We start from the raw sequence: 26,510 nt of genomic DNA, 5'->3' as shown, positions 1-26,510 counted from the left end.
AAACAAACGAAATCCAAACATAGTTGGTATTGAGTTTAGTTGTCACTTGAATTAAATTGATTATAAAATTAATTCAATTAGGCGTTAAATATTGAAGAAATTATACATACAGGTATGTTGTACACATAATAGAAATTATGGTTAAATTAATATATGAATTTGATTCGTATAAAATTTAACTAAAAATAATTTTCCAAAATCCTTATTATAATTATTGTAATTATAATTTAGGATAAAATATTATTATAATTACAAGAATTGTAAATTTTTTCATCTAACATTATTATAATTATGGTAATTATAATTATTATATTCTGTTAATTATTATGATTTGATTCATGTAAAAAAATCAATTGTTCTCGAATTAGGAAATATAGGGTTTTTAAGAAAAACCTTATATACCCTAAAAATAAAGTGTGTGAGGTCTAGCAACCATCAAGAGATTTTTGTCTCTTTGAAAAAATTTTAGAGAGTGCTTCACACTAGGTGGATTACGTAGAAGCCGAAACTTTTTGTAGCAGCTTGGAATCAACATACAATAGCATGATCTGTTTCTTCAAATTTTCAGATGGCTAAAGGTAATCGTTTATACCCTTTTCACCCCGATTCATTCCTTGCACATGGATCCCTGGATGTGATCATCAGATTTATTTTTTTTCGCTACGCCATGGGGTGTACTGGTGATCCAACAACAAGTGCATCCTAGTGGTTGTTGATTATATATCCAAGTGGGTGGTAGCTGAGGCATACCTAACAAATGATGCTAAGGCAGTCATGCGATTCCTACATAAGCCTGTATTTACACGGTTTGGGATTCTTAGAGCCATAATTAGCGATAAAGGATCTTGCTTTGTAAATAAATGACTTAAGTGGTTGCTTGGCAAGTATGATTTGAAGCCAAAGTAGTAATTTCCTATCATCCACAAATGAATGAGCAAGTTGAACTTGCGAACCGTAAGATCAAAGGAGACCTTGAGAAGGTGGTTCGATCTAATAGAAGAGATTGGTCTCGAAGGCTCGGTGATGCTCATGGGCCTATTGAACAGCTTCCAAAACATTGTTAGAAATGAATCCTTATCGATTAGTCTTTGGAAAGGCATGTCATTTGCCGCTTGAGTTGGAAAATAAAGCTCATTGGGCCTTGAAACAATTAAATCTAGATCTAAAGCAAGATAGTGAGAGACAAATGTTATAACTTGATGAGTTGGAGGAATTAAGGTTGTTTTCGTACAAGAATGCCAAGATGTACAAAGAAAAGACTAAGAGATGGCATGAGAAATGTATACAACCTTGAGAATACAAAAAAGGTCAAAGAGTCTTATTATTCAATTCAGGACTAAGGCTATTCCTTGGGAAGCTCAAATCCTGATGGATCGAACCATACACCATTCACAAAGTCTATCCATATGGAGTTTTGGAATTATGAGAAGAAAAGGGAGGTACATTTAAAGTTAATGGTCAACATCTCAAGCACTATCGCAATGGTGAAGTTAAGCGAGTTTATAATTCGTTCAATTTAAGAGACCCTTGATTTTTTTATGTAATTTGTTTGAATAAATAGAATAGTTAGAAAATTTTTCTTGAATTAATACATTAAGTTAAATCTGTCTAGAGAGATTGGAACTTAAACGAGACCATTTGTGACCCCACCAACCTTTTCTAAAAATTTAATTTAATGTAATCTTTCGAGAAAATTTTCTAACTAGCCTAAAAGGAATTTTCATTTTACTTTTTACTTTTATGTTTAATAAGAGGGTCAAGATTGTCCCAAGTACTAATCTATTTCATTTTTTAGTTTTATTTTAGTAAAGATAATAAAATTTTACAATTTGGGCTTGAGGCCCATAACAATGAAGGGGAAGAAAATACACAAATTGTTGCTGCCCATAAGATTCCTTGAGCCCTAGTTGTGCTTCCACATATTTCCCTCCATACCTTACCGCCCAAGCATCCACTCTAGCTAAATTTTTCCCTAGTTTACCACTATAAAAACCCCTTACTACCATCATATTTTCCACACCCTTCAAACAATTAGCTTTAACCCTAGCCTCCATCTTTTTCTTCTCCTTGCCATCGGCCTCAAAAAACCTACAATTCGCCCCACAATTTTTTCTCTTTGTTGTCAAGAGCCTAATATTCTTTTTGCCATCGCATCTCCTCCTCGCCTAGCAAAATTTTTATCCCTTTGTCGGTACAACACCATCGTTGTCGCAACTTTATCACCGTCGCACCATTGTCAGCCCCTAAATCCTTGTCAATTAGTCATATCTCGAAAGAGAAATATGACATCAAATTCCTTACGGCAGAGCCCGCTCTTGATGTAGAGGAATTGCTGGGCGGTTTCCTCAGCTAATTCAGAAGCCCTTCTTTCGATTGACTCAGCTACTGATACAGATGTTGGCTACTCACAGACGTTCTCATATCATACAGAATCTACTGGAAAGCTAGATGTTGGATGTGCAGATTTAGTTGAATATTCATAAGTAGCAGGGTACCAGTTCTTGAGTCATATCTGCTGTCTCGACTATACACACTATTTATTTCCCATCTATAAAAATCTTACAATGAAGTCCAAGCTTCGCTAAACGAGTGGAGGTATGATTTGTTAACTATTTTGTAGGGATAATCAATGGATCAGCTATTTGGGAAAAGAAGAATGTAAAACAAACCCTAGGCCTGACAACCCTTAGAAGTCATCAAAGTGAGAATTAACTCAAAATTGTTATTGCCCATCCATGAACACCTTCACCCCAAACCGGTCTTGACTATGAGGTTGAAAGATAAGTAGCCCTTACTGACTCGTTATTCGAGTGAATGATCGAAAGATCCTGCTGGGATAGTGACTAATTGATTGATAAAAACCCCAAAGAGATAGTTAATGGGGGTCACCGAAGTGAGCTAATCACTCATAATCAGATTTGATTATTTATATTCTTCAATCTCTTGAATTTTAGTTCTTTATGTTATTTTATTTTTATTATTATAAAACCCTAAAAGAACTCCTTTTATTTCACTTTTGTACTATAGCTGAATTAAAGTACTAATTAGATCTTTCAGTGTTTAGGTTAAAATTGATCTAATACTCCCCTCCCTTAGGTATAATCCTTAGAGTACTGACCTACTCTGTTGTAACTATATTACAACTAGAATCGTATACTTGCGGGACTTGAGTAAAGAGTAAACCATTTTTGAGGGATTCTAGAATTTGAAAGCGAGAACTTCTTTACTTTATCTTTATTTGGTGTAACTACTTGATCCGGATGAGAGGAAACTCTCATTTTCGGTTTTGAGGGGGGATATCACAGGGCCATATCCTAATTTTTCTTTTGCTAGGCCCATCTTTAAAAAACCTACTTTCTTACAATTACAAGGTTCATTCGAATATGAAATTTGATCCTAGAAATACAGGCCCTCTAATTTTTATATATTTTACTACGATATTCACACTTTGGATGTTAGTACATCTGGAGGTGATTAAGTTGTTGGCGCCATTACCGAGGAGGCAATGTCACTAGTGTGATTTTAATTTTTGCATTCAGAAAAACTAATTAGGAAAATTTTAAATTATAGATATGAACTTTAATTTATTTAACTACCTAGCTTTACTATTACTTATTTATTTTTTTAGGAAGACCCTAGTGCACATTGAGAAGCACAAGTACAACTGCCATAATTAAAGAAAGTCAGCTAAAAGGAGAATAGGTTATATGTGGTCAGATGACGAATTAGATTACAATTTTGATATTTACAACAAAGTCTATGAAGACTGAGAGATACATGATAACCAACAATTACTAATACTTGAATTAAGTCAACTCAGAGGAGAAACCCCAGTTCTTTCCCAAGACGATAACGACCACATTGATATACCATCACAAAGGTACCAAAAGGTGCTATGTCTAGAGTTGAGCGAAGAAGAGAATGTCACTATAGAAACTTGTGAAAAAGGAAAACTCCCAGACTATTATCTATCTCAGCAGACAGAAGAATATTCAGACAAATTAAATGCAACTTGAGAAAGAGAAAATATAGAGCTAGTAGGGGAAATGGTCAGTGAACCAAAGAACCAGATCAGCATGGAACTCATTGCCCTAGAAATCTTGGGTTCTGGTAATAAGTTCATAACACAAGAGCAGTATAAAACAGACAAACCAATAGAAACAATGGTAATTATGGCTAATCCAGTGGAAGAGTGTCTGTCAATTTAGGAATTCTTATAGCAAAATAAAGAGATGCTAGTACTCCAAGCTAATGAACCTGAATTGACTATCCTGTGTATAACCTTGGTCCTAAATAAAGCACTCTAGATATTTGACAGTCTAGCAATTTCACGGATGCTAAAAAAATTGGAAAATGGTATATAGACAAGACCTATGATCATATAACAATACTCGATCAAGCTAGGCAACTAATGAGCATAGACCTTGATCTACAGGCATCGCAGAATGTTCAGTCCTTGCAAGAGCCATGCAAGAAAGCGATTTGTAAATAAATAGAGGAATTTAAAAGGCCACAAATGGACGAATTGAAAAGTCTGTAGAGTTGGAAATTAAGAAACTTAGTTCAAAATCCTTTGCTAACCCCTTTGCCAACATCTGTGCCAATCAACACCTCAAGTACATCTAAAAAGCTATTTTTGATCGATGAGGTGAGCAGAGACATAATAAGTGGCAAGTATGAATCACACATTTCACCCTTCTTACAAAGTAAGAACGCTAAGCACAAGCTAAATTGGTTGAGTGGTTATGTGGCTTCTCAAGTAATTAATAGCTATGATATGTGAAAAGAACTATTAGTCATTCAGGCAGGGTAGAAAGACAAGTTTAGAGAAAGAGAAAATCATAGATGAATAGAATGAAACAATGGGTGTTAGACCAATACAGATAGAAACAATTTACCGGGATCACCTTGGACACTGATAGGCTGACGGATGAGTCCGGTAGCAAAACCTAACATTTTTTACGTGAAAGACTCTAACTGACTATACAAAATTGTATATTTTACTAACTAATTTTATTAAAATATTATAGATAGATCGAAGATAGGGTTAACAAGCACTTGAATCACTCTGAAGACCAGAAATATGGAAAAATGATGCCACATCGCGAAGTAGCCATCTCATGTCCCAACATTGAAGGCAGGGGAGAGGAATTACAAAAATCATCTCGATGTTGCGACAAAATTATCTTATGTCGCAACATAGCTGACAGTCTCCCAATTTTCAAACTATAGGTTGTGTTGCGACATTGAACCCCGGTGTCACGACATGAGCAGTCTGATAGGGATGCCATGACACGGAACCCTGTGTCACGACATCGCTGCAATTTTATGCAGGGTCAACCCGACCCAATTGCACAACCCAACTTTTTTAGCCCTAGAAATACCTTATTGTTTACCTTAAAAACACCTATTTTAAGCATAAAAACACCATATTAACACAACCTAACCTAATTTTAACATCCAACCCTCTCTTAAAACTCGCTAAAACCTTTAATTTCCAAACCCCATTTTCCACCAAAAACTTAGGTTTTGAATCCTTCACCCTCATTCCTAAAGGCCACATTAGAGGAGAACATCATAAATCAATCAAAGCGGAGGCACATATGGGTCAAAAGATTGAGGTTAATATATTTTCAACTCTCTTTTACTGTTCCATTGATTACTGTTCATTTTTTTGCTAGAAAATTTGTTTTTAGAGAATGCCTCCAAGAAAAAGTAAGAAAACTACGGTACAAAATACTCCGGTGGTTTTAGATCCTTAAAAATTAGAGAATTTAGAAACGAAAAAATAATTTCTTAAGTTATAAGGTAGGCTTTTAATCTAGAAACAAGGGTTCACACCTTCAACGATTTTGTGCAATGAAATTTAGACTTCTGTTAGATACCATAGTTGGGAGCGATTTTGTATCACTCCTAAGGAAACTGTTGTGGTCTCGGTAGTGCAAGAATTTTATGCTTTTTTTAGAGACCAAAAATACGAAAAGGAATAAATTGGGACATTGTGACAGTAAAAGTGTAAGAGGTATGTAGATGCAGTTCTACGATGCACCTTTCTATGAAAAATACTTCCTTAGTAGCATGATTTAGATAAATTTGAGAATATAGACAATGAAGATGTTATTAAGCACTTGACTCAAGGATGAGGTACATGGAACTATAAGCCCAATATGGAGTTGCCCACTAATTTCAATCAAGAAATAATGTTCCCCGTTGCAAAAATGTGGATGCAGTTCATCAGCACTAGAATTGTGCTCGCTCTAAATGTTTCTAACGTGGATACTTTTTGAGCTTTTTTGTTATATGGCATTTTGCAGTGTAAGCAGGTTTGTGTGGACAAATGGATTTACCGTGAAATGAGGCAGTGCGTACATAACCAAAAAGCTAGAATCTTCTTCCCGTTTGGTGACTGAATTGTGTCAATGGGCAGGAGTTCCAATGGGTGAGAATGAACAGTTCATGAAACCAACAAAAAGCATAATTGGAGATTCGCTGTACACCCAATATTTTGAGCTTCAAAGGAAACAAATCATGAATTGGAATCAGAGGAAACAAAAAATAGACCTATTTGTATTTCACCTTTAGTATCAATTTTTGAGCATGTTGACACTTCTTGATGAACCTCATTACAAACCCTGAGCCTAAAAATGTTAATTTTTACTTGTTTTCTTTGGTCTTGCAGTGTACGACTATAGACGTCTGGCTATACGTATTGAGGGTTAAGTAGATAAATCACGATAGAGTTTGTAAAAATAAGAGTGAAATAGGAAAGAATGGTGTGATATAGGAACTATAGGTTAGTCTAATGTGCAAAAAAAAAGAGAAAAATCAAAAAAATAGTACGAGTAGAAAAAATTTTGAACTAGCAAAAAAAAACATTAATGAGTGAGATGTATTTAAAAATAAAAAAGTGACAAAGTCACAGACATAAGAAAAACTCGTTCATTAGTGCACAAAAACTCGTAGGCTAGCCATAGTTGCTATGTCAAACTATGATTTCCTATGTGGAGAGACAAGGAAGGTGAGAGAAGGAGAAATAAGACGGTTAGCAGAAAAGCGTCACTAAGGGGGAAGAATAGGGATTGATATGATGTGCCAAACTATTTTCGTGATTGTTAACCTTTTGATGCTTACTGTTTTTGAATTCCATACCTGTCCTAAGCCTCAGAACGTTACAAGCCAAAAAGTCCTGCGTGACCCAAATATCATCATACATGAATAGACATTATACTGAACAAACACATAAATGACTATTTGTATTCTGCTAAGATAATCAAAGTTAGATGTTTGTAATCAAAAGTGGTAAGTCAATTATGTTAGAGCATGCCCAAAGATCAATCATGAGATGGTTGTAATAACATACTTGATTTATAATGTTTATTAATATAAGGCGTTACCATTATTATTTCAGTTTCTTTTCTGTGTGTATAAATAAATTGTTTTATAATAATGTCACGAGAGTAATATGATTATTCTTAAAAGGTCCTTAGTTAAGTATTATTGTTGGATAGGACAACAATAATGCATTAAGACTAACATATAGTTGATTTATGATAAAGAGTTGTCATTGATATGGAATGTCAAAATCGATGCATGAATATATGTGTTAGAGAACAAAATATTAGACTGACCCATTATGAGTATGTTTCTTGGATTATTATGTAATTCTTACAACATTACTCATAGTGATTAATATGTATATGATCCTCAGACTTGAGATCATCATAATCCCAACATTGTGAGTTGTATATTTTGATACAGTCAAATGTACACTGTAACTGGTTGTTCTGCAAAGGCTGATGTTGGATATACCACGATCTATGTAGAGGGATATGGTTGATCGATATAGGATAAGTCCCTCCTACATAATGGGAGTAATATCTTAGGCCACTTGATTGAGTGAGACTAAAAATGCATGGCCATGCTCAAATAAGCTGATATGAGATGTCATACTTATTTGTATATCATAGTCTACTTAAGATATCAAGGAACATGGAATAGACTATGCAAGTGTGACTATTCCATGACTTGTGTCCAATCCAGAGATAAAGGACTTAAGGATTATTGCATGAAAGGTTAATCAGAAAAAGGTTACGTCGAATCATGATTTCTTGTGACTTAGGTAGCAATGATGCATTGCTAGGTGCCACTCATTGTTTGTAACATTAGAATGGTTCTAGTATTACTGCTAACGTTACAAGAACCTATAGGGTCACACCCTATAGTTGAAATGAACAGAATAAAACATAGATGATATTGTGTTTGGTTGTCGCTTGAATTAAATTAATTATAGAATTAATTTAATTGGATAATCAAATATTGAACACATTATGTACAAGGTTGTTGTACACATAATGATAACATGAATTTGGTTAGTATATAAATTCAAATAAATATATAGTTTACCAAAATCATTATTATAATTAATTTAATTATAATTTTCGGTTTAAAACATAGTTATATTTATTTAATTTCTAGAAACCCTAAAAATAGATATAAAAATCCCATTTTTTCTTTGCTTGGGGTCTAGCAGCCTTCAAAATAAAAGTTTTTTTTCCCAAAATAGTTTTGGGGATTCCTTCCGTTCATTGTCAACTGGGTGGATTACGTAGAGGCCGGAGTCATGGTAGATTGCGGCTTGGTTCGACAGTAGATTAGATTACTCGTTGCTATGTACTTAGAATAAAGATTCGGTAATTTCAAAACCTTTATTTCACCCCGATTCGTTCCTCACACATGGATCCATGGTTAGGATCGCCGAATGTTTTAATTTTCTGTTGTGTCGTAGGGGTGTTGGCCTTCCTACAAATTATTCATCATGTTAAAGTTGTTAGTGATTATGAAATGCCTAAGTCATGTGCTCAGAAGTCAATTATTGTAGTATATTTTCTTAAGGGTCGTCATTTTTTTGTTTATGTTGCTTGAGGACAAGTAATGACTTAAGTGTGGGGGAGTTTGATCTGTTGTAATTCGATGTAGCATATTAAACTAATTTCCACACTTTAGGAGCGTGAAAACAAACATTTTCATTAGGATTAATTATGTTTTTGTAAGTTTTCATTAAGTTAATAAAATGTGCAAATGAGTCTTTTATTGACCTTAGGGGCCGAATGAGGCCTAAGGGTGAGCTGATGAACAGTATAAGTGTGCAGGAGACCACTAGAAGGCATAATAGACAGATATTGGTCGTTATTTCGCAACATGGAATGCTTGATATTGCAACATAGGGAGCAGAATGGAGAAATCACGAAATTGCCTTTGATGTTGTGACACAGTCCATGGGTGTTGCGACATACCCTTGAATGTATCCCAAGAGGAGTACACTGATTGCTATGTTGCGACACAGGTCCTGGTGTGTCGTGACATCGACTCTAGATGGGAATTAAACATGAGAAAAGGGCATTTTGATATGCACAATCAAACTTAAAGCTCGAGAACGTTAGCTAAACCTAGGGTTAAGGACGAGAGCCACCTAAGATCTATAAATAGGCTCCTTCATCACATGTAAAAGACACCATTCACTTAGCATAGAATTAGTCTTTTAATTTTAGTTCAATTTTCTCTTTCCTTAGGTTAGATTTATTTTCATTTTGTTCTTGTTCTATTTTGAGAGATCTATATTGTCGAGACAATCAAACCTTGTGGATTCATGATCAATCTTAATACAATCAGGGTCTTTCGTTAACTCTATATTGTCAATTTATTTAGCATGTTTTCTTTTCATATCGATTCTATATTGTTTATGGAGACTATGAGGAACTAATCCCTCCACATCCAACAGTCTCCCACTTACCCTAATGAAATAGATGAGTCATGTTTCACTTTCCTATGCCCCTTCACATGTTTCCTCAAAGAACTCTCTAGCTAATAGAGTCTTGGTAAAAAAACCCCAGGGTATGTCCTTAGATGTGTTCTTTGACTACATCCATTATTTCGTCAAACACTACCGTTTCCCTTAATGTGTTAAGTCCTTATGTGGTTTGCTTAATTCCACATATGGATTTCTTTCGACCCCTTAGGATTACAATACCTTGAACAAAATTAGCTTCTCCTAGGTCCTTCATGCTAAACTGTTGTGTTAACCATAGTTTGATTGGTGACAATGTCCTTACATCATTTCCAATGAGTAGAATGTCATTGGCATATAGAACAAGAAAGACCACCTTTCAATCCCCTAAACATTTGTAAACATAATTTTCATATATGTTTAGCTCAAGTCCAAAAGTCTTGATCGCTTGATCAAATCTTCGATTCCATGAGCGAGATGTTTACTTAAGTCCATATATGGTTTTAAGCATTTTGCAAACTTTATTCTCGTTTCCTATAGATATATATATCTCGTGGGTTGCATCATGTACATGCTCTCTTAAAGATAGTCGTTCAAAAATGCTATCTTGACATCCATTTGCCAGATCTCATAATCGAGAGCCACCGTAATGGATAGTAATATGAGGATTGACTTGATCATGGCAACCAAAGAGAAGGTTTCTTCATAATTGATACATTATTTCTAAGTATAACTTTTTACTATAAGTTTGGCCATATAAGTTTCCACTTTTCCATTCGTATTCCTTTTCCTCTTGTGGATCCACATACACCTTATGAGTTTTGTCCCTTCTAGTAAGTGTACAAGTTCCCACACTAAGTTTGAATACATAAAGTCCATATTAGCTTTCATAGCTATTTCCCAGAGTTTGGAATCAACACTCTGCATTGTTTTGTCATATGTGAGTGGATCATCATCTTCCTATTCAGCAGACTCAGTGTTTAGAACACTTTTGTCAGATTAAAAGGACTGAGACCTTTGAGAGACTCTCCCACTACGACGAAGCTCTCTGTGTTTTGGATCACTTGTAGGTCTATTATTAGGAGTTCGTTTTGGAATCATTTTCATAGGGTTTTGTATATTTTCTAAAAGCTTCTCAAGTACCTCTTTACTCCGAGGTTTGAACTTATCATGTAAATTTCTTCAAATCAAATAGTGTTAGTTGAGACTATAACAGTTTGCTCTTTCGGGTTATAAAGCAAACCATCCTTTGTTCATTTGGATGTCTTATAAACATGCACAATTATGTCCATGAGTCCAACTTCCTCGCATCTTTATCTAACATGAGGGTTGGGCATCCCCAAATCCTTAAGTTTTTTAGACTTGGATTCTTGCCATGACACAATTCGTATGGAGTTTTCGATGCCGCCTTAGTTGGCACATCATTTAGAATATTGCAAGCTATTTGTACCGTATATCCCTAGAAAGAGATTGAAAACTTCGAATAAATTAACATCGAATGTACCATGTCTAACAATGTTTGAGTCCTTTTGTCTACCACACCATTATATTGTGGAGTGATCGATGCTGTTAACTAGGATATCTCATTCTCTATGAGGTACCTTAATAACTCATAAGATAAATATTCCCCACCTCGATCAAATCAAAATGGTTTTATAGGTAAACCTAGTTGTTTCTCCACTTCTGCACGAAACTCTTTGAATTTATCAAAGGTTTCACTATTTTGGTGTACCAAGTAAACATACCTGTATCTAGAATAGTCATAAATAAATGTTATACAATTCTGGTAACCACCTCTTGCACTAACACTCATGGGGCCACATACATCAGTGTCCAGAAGTTCTAGGGGTGTTTCGGCCTCATTCCTTTTACATTAAAAGATCGCTTAGTCATCTTACCTTCCAGGCAAAATTCACATTATGGAAGATCAACTTCTTTTAGCAAAATTACGATTTCGTCTTTCACAAGTCTATTTATTCTTTCTTGTTTAATATGACCAAGTCTCAAATGCCAAAGGTAGGCCTTATTAGAGTGAGAAGTTTTAAGTCTTTTATTCGATATTTCAGTCTCAAGCAGTGGGTACATATTTGGTTTGATAAAATAGAGATTATTTGACATGCATCCATTACAAATAAGATTGTGATTTCTAAATATTACAATTCCATTATTAAAGGTTACTGTCAAGCCGTCTTTACATAAAAATCCAATAAAATTTAAGTTTCTTTCGAAAATTGGTACATAGAAAATGTCTATTAAAATAGTATTCCTAAAATTATCAAAATAAATATGTACATTTCCTACTGCTTCAGCTACCATATTTGTCTCATTCCTGGTCCACAATGATAAGCTCTTATCTTTAAGACCTTTCGTCTCCTCGAGCCCCTATAAAGAAACACAAGCATGATTAGTAGCTTTCAGATCAATGACCTAGTGGTCTATTGAATCTTTCACTAAAGAAGCTTCTATCATCAAGTGTTCCATACCTTTGCCTTTGGTAGCTAGGTATTCCTTCCACTCTTTACAATTTGCTTTGAAGTGCCCTTTCTTGTTACAGAAGAAGCATTTAGACTTAGATAAGTCTTTATGCTTTTTGGTTCTCTTTCTTTCCACTTGTGGTGTCCCAGAGACCTTATCCTTTCATTTCTTAATACACTTTCTCTTCTCTTTTGAGGAAGAAATGATGACTATATTTGCCTCTGCCTTTTGGATCGGCTAACCACCGTTTAACATCAACTCATAGGATTGTAACTCCTTCATGAGTTGTGTAAGTGACAGGTTTTTATTGCCAAGGTTATATATAGCCTGAAAACAAGTGAAATCCTTTGACAAGCTTTTCAACACCATCTCAATTTGAGTGTTCTGGTCTAGATTGGCCTCATTGTCTGCAGCCTCGGTAAAGTAGCCCATAAGAGTGATCATATAGTCTTTGATGAAAGTACTGGCTTTTGTTGGGCATTCATCAAGCTAGTTAAGACAAACTGTTAAGCCAAGGCAGCTTGGCCTTCGAACATGTGTTCTAGCTTATCTTAGAATTGCTTTAGTAGTCTTACAGCTCTTTAGTTGCTTATACAGAGTACTAGTCATGCTTTCCAGCACGTAGTAACAAGCTGTCTCATCAAACTCTTCCCAACATTTTCTAGCCTCAGCTTGAGTGGCCGGTGGGCACTTATTATAAAGAACTATTTTAAGTTTCTCACAGTTCAGGACAACTTTTAAATTCTTTTTTCATTCTTTATAGTTATTTTTGTTCAATTTTTTTCAATAAGTATGTTCAATAAGGGAGTTGTTACTATTTTCAAACTGAAAATAAAACATTCATATATTAGTATCTTTATATTAAGCAAATGTTTGAAAACGTTTTGTAACATTACATTATGTATTAAGATAATGCATGTGTTTTACATTAAACCTTGAAAACATTTATAAGTCGTTGCAACAATAATTTCCATAACCATTGAATCATGGCACCATGGGGTGATTATGACCAACTAGTAAGAGCATGGATATACATCCAATTAGTATAGGAACCTAATTCCTTTAGGCATTCACACGTACTAATAATCATGTAACATTTGACCATCATTCTAACTTAAGTAGAGCTCCGTAGGGAGTTACTTAACTAGATGATCTTGAGTGTATAACCATCAAATCAACACCTATCGCATCATGCACCATAAATGAGTCATCTTGGGACAATCTCACCGAGTAGCTTGCTATGACTAGTTATTCTTTTTGAAGAAAAAATTTCTTAATGTATCGCATGATAATACCTATCACAAGGGCTGATCCAACCATCATATAATCATAAGAAAATTCTACTTACTTTCAGTAAGTTTTCTCAGTTGAATCCACATGACAATGTCTACCTTGGGGCAGGTCCATTTCATGCCATCACAAGAGACCATTGATGGAAGTCATAAGTCTTGTTTAGGGACCTTCTCCCACTCTATATTTTAAAAACAATTCAAGGTTTTTAATTTTCGGTTTCAATCATGTATGATCAATATATGCATGACAAGTACATGTTACATTCTTTCTTAAACTATGTGGCATGCTTGTCTCATGTATGCATGACATGCTATGAAAATTTTATAATATTCACATTCAATTATTCATATGAGTCAATCAAACAATTATGATTCTCCACAATTTTTCTTTTAAGGGAAAAATCGAAGAAGTGAATGTGAACTGTGCACCAAGTAGGTTCCCAAGAAAGGGAGGTGAGTCGTATTTGACTAGTTAAAAACCATGCCTTTCCTTGTTAGATCCAATCCTAGACATGCACCTTCTCATTACCACACTTCATACACTAATCGAATAACATAAAAAATTGAATGGAATAATACAACACATGTATTTTCTCATTTCCACATTTCTTATCTTTGATAGATCAACTGTGGATCATCTCATATATATATCACAATTATATCATAATAATTATTAAACATATATATAAAGAGATAGGTAATAAAATAAAATTGCCAGTCAAGGTTTCCATGGTTCTATGTTTAGAAAAAAATGAAAAATAAAAATTACGTAGTTTTTATATCACAAGGCATTCCTTTTTGGGCAAAATACATTTATGTCCTATGCCTATTTTCGGCTCACAAGAATTCTAAAAATAAAAAATAATCTTACATAGAGATGATAGTCCATGGTTTATTTCCTAAGAACCACAACCTTGGCAAAAAAAAATAACTATATAACTAATAAATAATATTGCATTCGTTGACATACATTCCTTGAACATGCGAATAATTACAAGAATGTCACATCTTATCAAATATTAATCAAACAAGATAAAGAGAGAGATTCGATCTCGATTTACATCATAAACATCGCACAACCTGGTTCTAATATCAGTTATTGGAAAAAACCCGGTTTGAAAACGGTTTTCTTGCACACAAAAAAATTTAAATTTTAAAAACCAACCCAAATTGTGTTTTTTATAGCAATAAACCTTGACCGAATTTTTACTTGTGCTCTTTGGATAAGCGAATCCTTGATGTTTCTGGCTTTCAACCAAATGATTTTTTCTACTGTTCTCGTACCACGAACTGCTTCGAGTGTGGGCTCGAAATAATTGAATCAAAATATAGAACTAGAAAAAATTTCCTTTTAGGATGAAAACATAAATTCTCTCTTCTTTAATAGAAACCGATAAAATTTTTATCCTGAAAAATATGTTTATAAGTTGAGAATAAATTCTCTCTATTTTTTGATAGAATAACAATCTCTCAAAAGTTGTGTTAATAGCTCTACTAGTGCCGTCTATTTATAAGAAGAGAAGGTAGAATCGTTGTAGAGTTGTAGATGTTTACTGTAAATAGAAAAACAACATCTTAATTAGAGTAGGAGAGGGTTGAACAACTCACCCTTGTATTTCTACTAGGGTTGCCACCCCCTTCATGTTATATGAGGGGTTTTGGGTATCTCTCACATTAGGTCCAATTACGAGTACTTCCTATGTCTTTTTGACCCAGTACTCTGTAATGTGATTCAATCCGATGTAGTTTTTATGTTTTCCACAATAAATTTTAATATTTACATATTAAATAAATTTCTCATTCTAATTTTACTCTAGTAAAATTTTGACAATTTTACCCTCTAGTAAAATTTTGACAATTTTGCTTTCGTTACAATTTCGAAAAAATTCGTTTAATATGTCACAACTCAACATGTTCACCATGATCGAACGATTTATTTTCATTTTTAGGCTTCAAAATAGTCTGAATACATAAACTCATTCTTCCATGATTTTTTAAGTAATCCTAAATAGGATTGCAAATTTCCATTTCCATTTTTGGAAACCTACATTAATGTCCAAATGATTCCATTTATCCATTTCAGAGAAAATCATAATCATTCTTGAATGTTTCCCATGTCTCTTTTTTCTATCAATTCAATTAAACTTTATTCAAACATGCAATTCATTTATGATTTCAATGAGCTAACGGAGGGACCGATTGGATATATGAAGTTGAGACTTACATGATTTATATTAAGTTTCAACTTTTCACCTATTAATTGTAAATTCATTTAGTCACAAAGTCATTTCACTGTAGTGTCGTGACTGAGCTCTCCCTAATGACATACCATTACGAAAGAAATTACTTAGTGCTTGTCCAATGACCTTGTCATAAGTATGTTACCTTAATAGGATAACCATGACCTCTTTAGGATAATATCTTTTCTCCCAATATGATCCTATTTTATCTCATGGTAATCATTACATCTTCCTTCATGACAAGTCAATCACTATCAAATAATGATCAATTCATCCACGACAAAGACAAACAATCCCTGGCCACGTTTACTTTTCATCAACCATGTAATGCCAATGAGAGGATGTCATTTACACATGTTTTGTGCTATGAATTCCTTTATTGTGAATGGTGCTACTTACTATAGAATTCGTACACCCAACGTACCAGCTTTTGGTTACTTATCTATTTAAACTCAGGCTTTTACTTACGTAAAAGTGTAAAAAGCATGCATACATATTCCACCATCTATTTAGGTTTTAGGTTTGTTACACTATGATTGTCACAAGTGAATAAATCCATAAAAAAATTCAAGATCTATTCTACTTGGTTTATGTCCGATGCACTATCAGTCCAATCAGTCACATCTATGTCTATTGGAAACATGAAAATTTACACATTTTTACATACCCTTTTTAACTTAAAATCATACAGTTTTGATAAAATTCTTGTCGGAAAAATAATTAATTTTTACAAAATAATTAAAGTGCACTTAAAATATGAGCATGTTGAATTTTATTTAATTTTATAATTAATTTTTATGAATTTTGGTTATTTTCGACAGATTTACATGAAGGGCGAAAAATGGCTCGGCAGACATTGCTAGAAGCACAAAATCAAGAAGCAATTTGAAGTATCAACGTGAACTAAATTTCAGCCTAAGACGGTCCAAAATTATATGTATTAATTCATAATATAATTAATTTTAATTTATATCCAATTTAATTTTGGTTAATAAATTACTACTGATTAATTATAAAAAAGTGGTCCAGTTGAACTGAACCGAGTGAACAGAACCGACCAAGAAATGGACAGCCCAAAAACTATCCCAAGAGCTGACCCAAATCAGCTTATTAACTGATTATTTAATCTTGCAAATAGGCCCTTGAAGACTTGTTCAAGTTGCATTCAAACCCCTCCACAATTGGTGGATTTATAAATTTACCCCAAACCTAAAATAGCAAAGTTGAAACTATCAACCTTGCCACATCTGTGGTCAGCCCAGGGATAGCTCTTTGGCTGATAATTTTAGCTATTTTTAGCAGCCCTCCTCAGCTATAAAAACTGCCTTAGGCTGGTAATTATAAACACACCTCAAGCATTCACATCTTTCCTCTATTCTCTCAACTTTCTCTCTTCTTTTCCATTCCAAAATTCCCTTTCTCTCTTGCCGATTTCTCATCTTGGGAAAGGGGCATTCATCAGCTATTTGGATCAACAATTAAGTGTTCATAGCAGCCTTGGTCGACGAGGACAAATGAGAAGGAAGAACGGAGCAACTAGTCAAGCCACGGAAAAACACCGGATTTGATTCTTGTTCCCTATCTCTTTAATTTCTGTTGTTGTTATGCTGAACATATCTATGAATATTTCTGTTGTTGCAATGGTTAATTTAGTCAATTTAGCTTGAATTTAATTCGTGTTTAGTTGATTCCATTTCATTTGTTAAAATTATTAAAATTGTGTTTATGTTGTTATAGGCCTCGATATGATGCTTGATTAAGTAAAATCATGACTAAGTCATTCTTGCATTACAATTGTTAGGTAACTAATGAATTAATTATTTAAACGGATGAAAATTGTGATTAATGGACACAGTACTTAATTAGTGCATTTTTAATCATCTAAGGTAGCTGAGAGTAAGATTAGCAACAGTACCTGACGATACATTTGCCTTGCATAACTTGCAAGATTATTGTGATTAAACTGTTTTAAGGTAAGGATACTTTGTTACCTTACATGGTCTTTTATGTGCTTATTAAATCGAGTTAATTGTTTGAATTGACATAGGGATATGTACAAGAGATTATTTTGATTTAATAAGTATGTATGTGCAATAACATATTTGCCTATTAAGATTTGTTTCATCGATTGAATTGACATAAGGATATAGTCAAGAGATAAATGGATTTTGGTAGGTGAGTATGTTCATAAGTTAGCAAATTACCGAGTTGCCGTGAACTTATTCGTAACAATATAAACATGAGTTTAATAATTCTAAGTTAAGAAATGTAATTAATCGAACACAATTATGTCATGTTGATTAGAATCGTATTTTGAAATAGTGCATTTGAGATTTATTTATTTAGTTCACTTAGTTTAAAATCTAAGTTTTAAATCACCCTCTTCAAACAATATTTTTCTTCACCAAAGTGTTTTAAATAGCATTCATAAATAAATCTTTTCATAGTCCTTGTGGGTACGACAACTCGACATTTACTTGTCACTTTATTACTTATTGCGATTGTGTACACTTGCACATTTCTGTTGTTCCAAGTTTTTGGCACCGTTGCCGGGGACTGGTTTTAAAAAAGTCATTATATGTGAAGCTGTTAGTTTTGCATTTTGGTTTAAAATTTTCTTTTCAAATTTTAACTTAGTTAAATTTTTTGTGATTATTTCAGGTGTTTATGAGTATTGACCGAATCATTAGTTTACTCCCTGTAGACCCTGAGATTGAACGAACTTTTCAACAGCGAAGAAGACAAGCAAGTCAGAGAAGGACTGAGGAGATGAACTTCGAAAATCTGAATCAAGGAAACGGAGCAAACCATGCTCAAAATCCTATCCTTATTGCTGATGATAGGGATAGAGCTTTGAAAACAGTATGCCATACCAGTATTTCATGATCTTAATCAGGGTATTAGGAGACCCGAAATTGAGGCACAATAGTTTGAGTTGAAGCCAGTCATGTTCCAGATGCTTTAGACAGCGGGCCAATTCAGTGGAATGCCTACTGAAGATCCTTACCTACACTTAGGACTGTTAATGAAGGTGAGTGATTCTTTCAAGTTAGCAAGAGTACTTGAAGATGCATTACAATTGAAGCTGTTCCAATATTCACTAAGGGGCATAGCTCGAGCTTGGTTGAACTCATTACCACCAAACTCAATTTCAACATGGCAAGAGTTAGTAAAAAAATTCTTTATGAATTATTTCCCACCTAGCAAGAATGCTAAGTTGAGGAACGAGATCACTGCTTTCCAACAAATGGATGATGAGTCATTGTATGAGGAATGGGAAAGGTACAAAGAATTATTATAGAAGTGCCCTCATCACGAAATCCCACATTGCATACAACTTGAGATATTTTATAATGGTTTCAATGCTCACACGAGGATTGTAGTGAACGCTTCTGCTAATGGTGCTCTCCTTTCTAAGTCTTATAATGAGGCTTATGAAATCACTGAGAGGACCGCAAACAACAATTATCAATGGCCAACCAATCAGCAGCATCAGGAAGACGACTCGCTGGAATACATGAAGTAGACACTCTTACTTCACTCGCATCTCAAGTATCATCAATATCCTCAATGTTAAAAAATCTTACTACTAATGGGTGTAATAGTTTTGCAGCAGAACCACTGAATCAATTTGAAAATGTAGCCTGTGTTTATTATAGGGAAGGACATTTGTTCGAAGAATGTCCATCGAACCCAGAATCAGTGTGTTACATGGGTAACTAGAACCAAAATCGAGGAGGGCAAGGGTTGCAATCCAATTTCTATAACCCATCATGGCGAAACCACCCGAATTTTTCTTGGAGTAGCCAAGAGGCAAGAACCAGTAACAATTATGTCCAACCTAGATCGACCCAACCACCTAGTTTTTCCCAACAAGCTCAGAAACCAACCTAACCTGAACCATCCAATAGCCTAGAGAATCTATTGAAGGCATACATGGCAAAAAATGATGCCTCTCTAAGGAATTTGGAGAATCAAGTGGGCTAGCTTGCAACTGAACTAAGAAACCGACCACAAGGTTCTTTATCTAATGATATGAAGAATTTGAGGAATCCAAGGAAGGAGCATTGTAAAGTGTTAACATTAAGGAGCAGAAAGAATTTAGAGCCGAATTTCGTCGAAGTTGGGAAGGAGCCAACTGACGCTCAAGACTCAGAGGAAGTTCAACCGAGTGTTGAAATTCCAGTTTCATCGAAAATTGAATCTGCAAAATCTGACAAGGTAACTTCTGAACCAGCTAATTCTGATCAACTAATAACTCCATTAGATGCATAATTGCCACAGAAAACGAATCAACCAGTTCTAGTAAAGAAACCTCCACCACCCTACCCTCAAAGACTTTAGAAGCAGAAGTAGGGAATTAAATTCAAGAAGTTCCTAGACGTACTCAAGCAACTTCATATCAACATCCCATTGGTTGAAGCACTTAAAAAAATGCCGAACTACGTCAACTTCATGAAAGATATCCTGTCTAAAAAACGAAGGCTTGGAATATGTAAGGAATGCAGTGCTTATCTTCGAGACAAACTACCCCCCAAATTGAAGGATCCTGGATGTTTTACCATACCTTGCAATATGGGAGCAACATATTATGGTAAGGCACTATGTGACTTGGGTGCGAGTATCAACTTGATGCCCATGTTAATATTTAGGAAGTTGGAGATAGGTGACGTTATGGTTACACTTCAATTAGCAGATTGATCCTTAGCACATCCAGAAGGAAAAATTGAGGACGTATTGGTACGTGTAGACAAATTTATCTTTCCTACTGATTTTGTGATTCTAGACTTTGAAACAGACAAAGAGGTGCCAACCATCCTAGGAAGACCATTCTTAGCAACCGGAAGGAACCTTATTGATGTGCAGAATGGCGAGCTTACTATACATGTTCAGGATGATCAGGTAACATTTAGCGCTTTTAAGTCCATGCAATTTCCTGACACAATTGATGATTGTTTTGCAGTGTCTGATTTAGAGGGTTTAATCGTGGAGAAGGAACTCAATTATGTTGAGGACCCATTGGAACAAATTTTGACATCAGATCCTCCAAATGATGAAGAGGAGGATGACTACTTAGCTTTGTTAGAAGCTAATTAAAGGGGATTTAATCGCAATCCTGCTTTGAATCTTTGGAGTTAGAGAAAAGGGATTATGCCCAATCACAAGCGTCAAACGAGGAACCACCTAAATTAGAATTGAAGTTACTTCCCTCACATTTGAAATATGTTTATTTAGGTAACTCTTCTACTCTGCCTATGATTGTTTCAGCAGCATTAACTACTAAGCAAGAAGAGAAACTCATCATGGTGTTGAAATAATTCAAGAAGGATATCGGATGGACTATAGTCGATATTTGCGGAATTAGTCCATCTGTATGCATGCACAAAATTATCTTAGAAGATGGCGAAAAAGGGACGATTGATGGACAACGAAGACTGAACCACATCATGAAGGACGTAGTCAAGAAAGAAATCATCAAGTGGTTAGATACGGGTATAATTTACCCCATCTCAGATAGTTCATGGGTAAGTCTGGTCCAGTGTGTGCCAAAGAAAGGACGTATCATGGTCATTGAAAATGAGAAAAATGAGTTGATACTGATTAGAACAGTTACAGGATGGAGAATTTGCATCGATTACCGAAAGCTGAACAAGGCAACTAGGAAAGATCACTTTCCTTTTCCGTTTTTGGACTAGATGCTGGATAGACTCGCAGGGTGAAACTATTACTATTTTCTCAGTGGATACTCGGGGTATAATCAGATTACAGTAGCACCGGAAGATCAGCATAAGACAACATTCACCTGCCCGTACGGTACATTTGCATTTAAGCGCATGCCATTTGGTTTATGTAATGCACCTGCTACATTTCAAAGATGTATGATGTCTATTTTTACTGATATGGTTGAGAAATATTTGGAAGTTTTTATGGATGATTCTTTAGTATTCAGAGATACATATGATGATTGCCTAGCCAATCTAGCCAAGGTACTAAGGCGATGCGAAGAAACAAACCTTGTACTTAACTAGGAAAACTGCCATTTTATGGTACGAGAAGAAATTGTTCTAGGGCATCGGATAACAAGACATGGAATCAAGGTAGATAAAGCAAAGGTGGATGTTATTGAGAAACTCCCACCTCCAATATCTATAAAGGGTGTTAGGAGCTTTTTAGGCCACGCCGGTTTCTATTTAAGATTCATCAAGGACTTCTCCAAAGTTGCTAAACCCTTGTGCAAATTATTAGAGAAGGAAACGACATTTAAATTTGATGAGGAGTGCTTAAGAGCTTTCAATGATTTGAAGAGACGGTTAGTCTCGGCACCCATAATAGTCACACCAGATTGGGATTTTCCATTTGAATTGCTGTGTGACGCAAGTGACTTCACGATCGGAGCTATTATGGGTCAGCGACGGAATAAAGTTTTTCATCCTATCTACTATGCTAGTCGGACTTTGATGAGAGCTCAACCGAATTACACGGTAACGAAAAAAGAGTTACTTGCTATTGTGTTTGCTTTTGACAAGTTTCGATCTTATCTTGTAGGTGCCAAAGTGATTGTGTATACGGACCACTTGGCAATTAAGTATTTACCTGCCAAGAAAGACGCTAAGCCAAGACTGATTTGATGGGTACTTCTACTTCAAGAGTTCGATCTAGAAATTCAAGATCGAAAGGAAGTGGAAAACCAAGTACCAGACCACTTGTCTAGATTGGAGCTGCAAGAAGGGAACTCTCCTCTTATACCAATTCGAGAGACGTTTCCAGATGAACACATACTGAAGGTAAATCATGTCCATAATACCCCTTGGTTTGCTGATATTGCTAACTTTTTAGCTTGTGGTTTGATGCCGATTGATAAGACGTATCATCAAAAGAAAAAGTTTCTTCACAATTTGAAGTACTATTTATGGGAATAACCGTATTTGTTTAAAAAGTGTACAGATCAAATGATTAGGAGATTCATGGCAGAAGATAAAGTACATAAGATTTTAAACCATTTTCACTCAGCTCCGAGTGGGGGACACTTCAGAGGTACTCGTACTGCAGCCAAGGTATTGCAAGCCGAATTCTTTTGGCCAACACTATTCAAAGATGCATATACTTATGTAAAGAGTTGTGATCGATGTCAAAGGGTCAGAAATGTCACCAACAGAAATGAGATGCCTCGAACTAACATCATTGAGGTAGAATTCAATGTTTGGGGTATTGACTTTCTTGGTCCTTTCCCTTCGTCTTTTGGTCACAAGTACATATTAGTAGCAGTAGACTATGTGTCTAAGTGGGTTGAGGCAGAAGCATATCCGACAAACAATGCTAAGGTTGTAATGAAGCTTTTGCAGAAACATGTGTTCACAAGTTTTGGAACCCCAAGAGCCATCATCAGTGACGAAGGGTCCCATTTTGTGAACAAGGGGTTGAAATGGTTATTAGATAAACATGGAGTGAAACACAAGGCCGCTACAAGTTACCATCCGCAGATGAATGTTCAAGCTGGACTGACAAACAAGGAGATTAAGGGCATAGTTGAGAAGGTAGTTTGCCCGAACCGACGAGATTGGTCCAAAAGACTGGATAATGCTTTATGGGCTTATAGGACAACATACAAGACACCTTTAGGGATGTCACCCTATAGGTTAGTCTTTGGGAAAGCCTGCCATCTACCCTTGGAGTTAAAACACAAAGCTTACTAGGCTCTCCAACAACTCAACTTGGATCTTAAAAGTGCCAAAGAGAAACAGATGCTTGAACTTAACGAGTTAGAAGAATTTTGAATGTCTTCATATGAGAATGCAAAATTACTTAAGGTGAGACTCAAGAAATGGCATGACAGGCACATTCGAGTTCGAGAATTTGAAGCAGGTCAGCAAGTCTTGTTATTCAATTTCAGATTAATGTTCTTTCCAGGTAAGTTAAAATCACGTTGGTCCTGTCCAGTTATGATTCATCGAGTTTATCCATACAGAGTTGTTGAACTTCGAGGTAAGGGAAGTAATTTTCGAGTTAATGCTCAATGCTTGAACGGAATCAAATCTCGTTCATTTTATCAGATATTTAATTTTTCTTGTTCTTATGTTTGAATAAATGATTTAGGGTATATTTTCGGGATTAGTATGTTTAAATAAATTCTGTCTAGGAGATTGGAACTTAAGTAGGACCGCTTGTGACCTCTCCAATCTTTCCTGGGAATTGATTTTAACATAATTTCCCAAGAAATTATTCCCTAAATGACAAAATAATTTTTTAATTTTTCAAATAAAAAGGTTAATTTTGATCCAGTTTTATGTTGCAACTCAATTTTGAATTTTCATTAAGTCTAGGAACTTAATTGAATTATTTTTAAAATTTTGGTTGCTCTTTTGTAAATATTAAATATTAGATGACTTTTTGTAAATATTTTTAAAAGCATCTAGAATAAATGTTTTAGTTCAATAAAAAAGAAAAACAAGAAAAATGATAATTATTAATATATAATTATATCCATTATAATATATATTAATTATTATCAACTTTATTTAGAGTTAGGATTAGTTTTAATTTAATCATATTTTATTTGGTAAGTTTTATCTTAATAAATTAATAGCAAATAATAATTTAGTATGCATTATATTAATTATTAATTGTTATTTACTTTAAGTAGAATTAGAACTTAGAACTTAGAACTTTTAAGAATTCTACTCTAGCTCTTACTCCTTTCACTATAAATTCCACCCATCTATTCTTATTATTTTTTCATTCATACACCATTCCCTCCAAAAACACCAAAACCCTTAAGTGTCAAAACGTCCTAACAATTCCCTAGCCACAACATCGCCCAGCTGATCGGTCAGCAGCACCTTGTTCGCGTCGACACTAGTCCTGCTCAACGATCCGCACGCTGCTCACACCATCCCCTGCCGCGCGCTGCTGCCTTGCATACCCGAGCTGCACACCACCCTTTCACCCATCCTTAGCCAAAAACCCCTCAACTTATTTTAATTTGCCATCTTTTGATTCAAAATTATTTTTCTTAAGAGCTCTGAATTTTTACAAAAAAGGTGGTATGACCAATTTTTCTCCTAAATTTTAATTTTATTATCTAATTTTTTAATTTATTTAATTATTAATATTGTATATTAATTAAATTTTTGAGAAAATAATTGTTACCATCTTATAATCAGGTCAATCATGCCTCGCAAGAGAACTCGTGCATCTGACCAAATTGACGAGTCACAAAACAAGTTCCACTCTGAAGAAGCCAAAGCAAGATACGAGAGTATCTTCAAGAATCAACAGATGCATCCAGAGAAAGGTTTCACATTGAAAGAAAGCAACTATATTGGTTTTATGGCGCGTATTCGTTTGGTTGCTGAAACTCTGAATTGGGAGTTGTTTTGTGAGAAGAGACCTAGTGTGGATAAGGAGTTAGTGCGTAAATTCTATGTGAATTTAACCTCAAGCAAGTTGACGGAAGTTCCAATTTGTGGAATCAAGGTACCAATAACTTCAAACGCTATTAATGAGTTCTTTGAATTGCCTGATTTCGAAAATGTCGAGTATTTCTCCTTGATGAGCAACATAGAGTCTGAAAATTTACAATAAATTCTCGAGGAACTTATAGTTCCAGGTTATAAGTGGACTATTTCAAAGCAAGGAATCCACACTTGTCGAAGAGAATATTTGACACCATTCGCAAAGGTATGGTTCTACTTCATCCGATTCAGCCTTATGCCTAGCTCACATGGGACTGCAATCTCATTAGAGCAAATGGTCTTATTATACTCGATTTTAACTGAGAAGACCATTGATGTGGGAAAAATCATCCTAAGGGAAATGCGGAATTGTGCCATTAGATGTTCACGTTTTGGCCCAGCTTACTTTCCCTTTACGATAACAATTTTGTGCTTGAAAGCTAAAATTCTTGCAAACGTAAAGAAGACAAGCTATAGCCAAGGCACAATCTTAGATTGGGACCTCTATCGAATAGCTGGAGACTCTGTACTACAGCAACGAGTTGAAGAAAGTGAGGATCCCGAAAACGAAGAAGAAGAAGATCCCACAGAGATCGAGCCAATGCAATCGGCTGAAGTCCCTGATAAGGTGGAACCAATAGAACCAGAAGCTGAAACTGATATTGAGACTTCACTATTCAGAGCTCAACCGCCTTGCCTAGATCTTTGAGATGAGCTGTCAAATTTGATGGACATAATGCAATATATGTAGTGGCAGCAAAAAGCTTACTAGAAATACTCAAAAATAAGGGATGACTCAATGAGAAGTGCTCTTACGAAAGTTACAATCACCCATTTATTTTTGTGCCTGAGTTTCCAGATTACATATTTGAACCATGGAGCCCATTATCGAAAAAGGAGCGAAGCGATTCATGCAAAGACAATAATGATGGAGCAAAAGATGAGTCGAACTCGGAAGGATCTGCAAATAAATAAAGGGGGATCTCAACTTTATTTTATTTATGTTCTTAGGTTATTTTAGGATAAAGTTAATTAGGAATTTTTGCATAATAAAACAAGAGATGAAAATCATTAATAAAATTGAACAAGTCGTGATGTATAAAATCTGGCAATAGATATATACATGTCTAAGATTGGATTTAGAAAGAGCTTGGTACTTAAGCAGTTTAATTGACTCACCTCATCTTTTCTAGAATCCTACCTGGTGTATAGTATCTATTCACTTTAAACAATGAGGATATTGTTCATTTTAAGTAGGGGGATCGAA

At 34.9% G+C, this 26,510-nt stretch overlaps 1 non-coding gene across 1 annotated transcript; it reads right to left on the bottom strand.

The window, feature by feature from the left end:
- Positions 1 to 19,005: 19,005 nt before the first annotated feature.
- On the bottom strand, positions 19,006 to 19,112 carry LOC128035651 (small nucleolar RNA R71). The gene has a single exon (XR_008192203.1). It is a non-coding gene; the product is annotated as a small nucleolar RNA R71 (small nucleolar RNA).
- Positions 19,113 to 26,510: the final 7,398 nt, after the last annotated feature.

This window comes from Gossypium raimondii, chromosome 12 (assembly GCF_025698545.1).
Source record: "Gossypium raimondii isolate GPD5lz chromosome 12, ASM2569854v1, whole genome shotgun sequence".
Taxonomy (NCBI): Eukaryota; Viridiplantae; Streptophyta; class Magnoliopsida; order Malvales; family Malvaceae; genus Gossypium; species Gossypium raimondii.
This window is presented reverse-complemented; position numbering and strand designations above follow the sequence as displayed.